The following is a 5423-nucleotide window of genomic DNA, read 5'->3' on the forward strand; positions in this document are numbered from 1 at the left end:
TTAAGGAGCTAGAAGCCAAGATGCCTATCATAGAAGAAGCCGTTAGCAATATGGTTTCATCCCGCCTAAGCCTATGTGATCAAGGTACTCCCATTGTTGAATGTGGAGAAGCAATCAAGGAGCATAGTGAGGAAGTGAGTTTAGAGCTTCAAGGTGAAGAAGAGGAGTTGAAGCAAGGAGTGCAACAAGAAGAGGAAGTTGAGATAATTGAGCTGGAAGAAGTGGTTGAAGATCTAGGAGATGATGGAAGTCCATGGGAATGTAGCATTATAGATACCTCTTCCAAGAAGCTTGATATTGATGTTGAGGAGGGTGTACAACCTCCAAGGCATATCATGGTGGAAAACTTTGAAGAGATTGATCAAGAGATGGATTCAATCATTGATGAATTCTTATGTACAATTGAATCTCCTCCCATTGGGCTTGACATAGAGAGTAAAGAAGAAGATACCTCACCTCCCATACCCTTGGTAAGCAATGAAGAAAATATTGAATTGGAAGGAAGCTACCAAGAGGAAGAGGTTGAGCAAGAAGCAAGCTCCATCATTGAAGATGATTCCACACCAAGCAATAAGTCTTTTGGAATTGATGAATCTCCCTCATTGTGCTATGAAATTGATGACAAGAAGGACCGTGCACAACCTCCGACATATGGTTTAACCAATGAAGGGTGTATAGAAGAAGTTGGTGAGCAAGGAATTGAAATTGAAGAAGCTTGCAAGGAGGTGAAAGTTACAAGGGAAGAGCACAAGGGAATGGATCTCACATTGGCTAAGTGTGGGGAGGTCCCCCTTCCTAAGTCACCATCATCCAACACAACATTCAAGTGGGTAAAATTCTTATCCCTAAGCTTTAATTTCTCACTTGAATATGGTTTGATTGAAAATGATGGTCAACTTAGAGCTCTTTATGGAGTTAAGAGTAGGAGAGAGTTGTGTAGTGGTTGGAGACACCATTCTAAGTTCATGATGGTTGCATGCTCAAAGTTGAATAGCAATGGTTGGTGTAGAACCGAATTGCAAGGGCCTAGGAGAATGTTTGGATGCTCAATTGAGAATTCACAAGCCTTGTCACCCAAATTTAACTATGGTAGTCAACGAGAAGATGGGTGCAAAAACAAGGTTTGGGACTCCGAAATTCATTTCAATAATCAAAACTCTTGGGGCCTTGTCATCTACCTCAGCTTACTTGAAGGTCTTGTGCGCCTAATTTGGGATCCCAGTGGACATTGGAGATGCAAACAATGGTGGGGATTCAAGGATGAATTCAAGCATAAATCACCCTAGCAAGGACCCCCACCAAATGTCCAACTTAAGGACTTAAACTAAAAGTGCTAGGTGGGAGACACCCCACCATGGTAAACTCTTTCCACTCTCTTTTAGATTTGGTTAATAAGTGATTTGAGTTGCCATTATAGGTAGTTTTCTTCTTTTCTATACTCTTATACATTTTCTTTCGATTGATAGGTTATAGTAGTGTGTTTTGATTAGTTTAGATTGTTGTTAAGTAGGTTACTTGAAGTACAAGTTTTGTTTGTTTTGTCTTTGAAAAATTTTCAAAAACTTAAAGATTTTTGTTAAATTTGAATTTTGGTTGCTTTAGAATGTTTATAGATTAGGACAGTGTTAAATTCTATTTTTGTGCTTCTTAAAAAAAAATTTCAATCCACGCTTAAGCACGCATGGCGCTTATACGTGGATTGCGCATTTGCAACTATGTGTACATTTTCCCGAGAGTTGCGCGGACATCGCGCGTGCACTGTGCAAAAAGCACAATCCACGTGTAAGCACGCATGACGCTTACGCGTGGATTGTCCCTGCTGCACCCACGCGTAAGCACGCATGACGCTTATGCGTGGATTGTAATGCCAGGGCATCTTGGCCAGTTTCACTGACCTTTTCTTTACTGTTTTTAGGTTAGTTTCATGCATTCTCTTAGGAAATAAGTTAGTTTTGGGTAGATATTCACTTACACTTTGATTCAAGCATACATTGTGCATTTTACATTATTTCATGAGGATTTTGCATGCGTTTAGTGACAAATTGTATGTTGCATTGCCCATGACTTGGACTAGAACTTTGATGCGCTCTATTGCTTGATTTCAAGACCAAAGGAAGCAAAGAATGGGAGGTAACTTGCAAAGTTAATGAGAAAAGTGATTGCCAATAACGCTCTCGAAGCCATCATTGACCACGTTAAGAGTCACGTTAACTAAGTTAACGTGAACTCTAACATGGAGAGGGGAAGTTGAGCCAACGTTAGTGACACTTAACATTGTCACTAACGTTGGCAAATGCTTATAAGTGGCCACGTTAGAGTCCACGTTAACTTAGTTAACGTGGCCTCTAACGTTAAAAGGGGGAAGAAACGCCAACGTTAGTGACATTCAACATTGTCACTAACGTTGGCCTAAGGAGAAACATACCACGTTAACTCCCACGTTAACTTGGTTAACGTGGGAGCTAACGTAAGAAGCAAGAGTGGTCGACAACGTTAGTGACACCCAACATTGTCACTAACGTTGGAAGCAACTACACAACCCCCCAAGGAGCCACGTTAACTTCCACGTTAACTTAGTTAACGTGGAAGCTAACGTTGATGAGTGAAAGAATGGCCAACGTTAGTGACACTCAACATTGTCACTAACGTTGGGGATGGCTAAGCATGGCCACGTTAGAAGCCACGTTAACCTAGTTAACGTGGACTCTAACGTGAGGCATAGGGGCACCTTGGAACGTTAGTGACAATGTTGAGTGTCACTAACGTTCTCGAAGGATGGCAAGCCCACGTTAAAGAGCCACGTTAACTAACGTTCTCGAAGGATGGCAAGCCCACGTTAAAGAGCCACGTTAACAAAGGGGGTTTTTCAAAGTTATTGGGAATGTTAAGTCTCAATAACGTGTGCGAAGGACTTAGAGGCAACGTTAGTGGCAATGTTTGTGCCACTAACGTTGAAGTTAACGTGGCTTTTACTTAGGAACGTTAGTGAGAAAGTTGATTGTCACTAACGTTCTCGAACTCATATTTTCACTAAACGTTAACACCCCTAACGTCCTGAGCTAAAGTCTCTGCCCACTTCACACTTTCTCTCTGCAAGTAAAGCCAAGCCCAAATGAAGAAGAGAACTGCTTCAAACTCAAGATCCAAAGGCCCAAGACTTGAAGAGCCAACTAGAAGCTGAGAGAAGTAGTATATATAGGAGTAGCTTTGAATTGTTGAACGAGGGTTCTGAAAGTTAGAAAAGAGAACTACTCTCTGTATTTTACCTTCTCTGCATTTTTCTAGTTTTATTATGTATTCTCCATCTTTGTTTTCATTTTCTAGAGCTATGAACAACTAAACCCCTTTCATTGGGTTAGGGAGCTCTGTTGTAATTTGATGGATCAATACTAATTTTAATTATTCTTCTTCTATCTTTTCTCTTGATTTTACTTGAAAGCTTTCGATCTTCATCCAATTGGGTAGTTATCTTGGAAAAGAAGCTATTCAAACTTGGATCTCTTCTGAACCTTGAAAGAGGAATGAAGAGATCAAGCTAGAAATGCTTTCTCATGCTGGACCAAATTGGGTTTGGATGGGTATGTGACTATAACCCTCTCAATACTTGATTTGGGAAATGCATGTGGTATAATCAGTGACCATACTTCATCTCTTCTCATGAGAAATTGACCAAAGAATTGGCTATTGATCAAGATTTGAGAGATTGAATTGCAAGAAATTATAATTCAATCAATTAAGATTGCCAAGGAGATCAATGAGTGCATTGATTGAGGAAGAGATGAAAATGAACTTGATCCGGAGAATTGCAACATCTCCTGAGCCCAATGAACTCCCCATCTCTGATCCTACCCATTCTCTTTAATTTCTGCCATTTACTTTTATGAGCAAATTCTCCATTCCCATTTACAATTCTGCAATTTACTTTCAGTCATTTACTTCCAGTTCTTTAATTCTAGCATTTACTTTTCTGTTATTTACATTTCCGCCATTTTATTTTCTGCAACTCTCAACCCAAATTCTGGATTCGCTCAACTAGAACTTTCTTCTAATTAAAGTTTCTTGATCAATCAATCCCTGTGGGATTCGACCTCACTCTATTGTGAGTTTTTACTTGACGACAAATTCGGTACACTTGCCGAAGGAAATTTGTTGAGAGACAGTTTCCACCCGCATCAAGTTTATGGCGCCGTTGTTGGGGATTGATTGTGCATCAACAATGATTAAATTGGAAGATCACTAGATTGAGCATTTTTCTTTTGTGAATTTCATTTTCTGTTTGAGTGATTTACTTTCTGTTTTAGTTAAACTTCTTCCCTTCCCCCTCTACTCTTTTGTTTTTCTTTGTTATTTTCAATTCTGTTTGCTAACCCACTAACTGTTTGATATATTGCATCACCCACAACTAACAGTAATTCTGACAAAAATACTTTCTGCACCTATCTTTTCTTGCTTGCACTTGATGGTTGTATGACAGGGAGAAGAAGCGAGGCTTCAACTTCCTTCGATTCTGAACCTGAGAGGACCTTCCTTAGATTAAGGAGGGAGACAAGAGGAAAAAAAGTGGTTGGTGCTGAGGAAGAAGAGGAATTCTTTGAACCAAACATGGAAGACAACATGGAAAACCATCATGAAGAAGAGGATCACAACCATGGGGGAGGAGGTAGAGTAAATCATGCTGGGGAGGATAGAAGAGTTTTGGGCTCTTACATCAATCCAAACCCAGGTAATTGTGGAAGTAGCATCCAAAAGCCAACAATCCATGCCAACAACTTTGAACTTAAACCACAGCTTATCACCCTTGTTCAGAACAACTGTTCGTTTGGAGGAGGTGTCCAAGAAGACCCCAATCAACATCTAACCACCTTCCTAAGGATATGTGATACAGTGAAGTCTAATGGTGTTCATCCTGACACCTATAGACTGCTCTTGTTTCCATTCTCACTTAAAGATAAAGCAGCCAAATGGCTGGAATCTTTCCCAAGGGAAAGCTTGACAACTTGGGAAGACATGGTGAACAAATTCTTAGCAAGATTTTACCCTCCTCAACGAATCAATAGGCTGAGAGCTGAGGTCCAAACTTTTAGGCAACAAGATGGTGAGACTCTATATGAAGCATGGGAGAGGTTTAAAGACCTAACAAGGAGGTGCCCACCAGATATGTTCAACGAATGGGTGCAGCTGCACATTTTCTATGAAGGGCTCTCTTATGAGTCAAAGAAAGCCATAGACCATTCATTCGGAGGATCTTTGAACAAGAAGAAGACTATTGAGGAAGCCATAGATGTTATTGAAACAGTAGCAGAGAACGACTACTTCTATGCTTTCGAAAGAGGGAACACAAGAGGAGTAATGGAGCTAAACAATGTAGATGCTCTATTGGCCCAAAACAAGCTCATTACCCAGCAGCTGGCTGACCTCACCAA

The 5423-nt window shown here is 40.4% G+C and overlaps 1 non-coding gene across 1 annotated transcript; it reads right to left on the reverse strand.

Moving 5' to 3' along the window:
• Nucleotides 1-5055: 5055 nt before the first annotated feature.
• Nucleotides 5056-5162, reverse strand: LOC148573522 (small nucleolar RNA R71). Its single transcript, XR_015905934.1, has one exon. It is a non-coding gene; the product is annotated as a small nucleolar RNA R71 (small nucleolar RNA).
• Nucleotides 5163-5423: the final 261 nt, after the last annotated feature.

This window comes from Arachis ipaensis, chromosome B2 (assembly GCF_059453495.1).
Source record: "Arachis ipaensis isolate K30076 ecotype BB chromosome B2, ASM5945349v1, whole genome shotgun sequence".
In the NCBI taxonomy this organism is placed as follows: domain Eukaryota; kingdom Viridiplantae; phylum Streptophyta; class Magnoliopsida; order Fabales; family Fabaceae; genus Arachis; species Arachis ipaensis.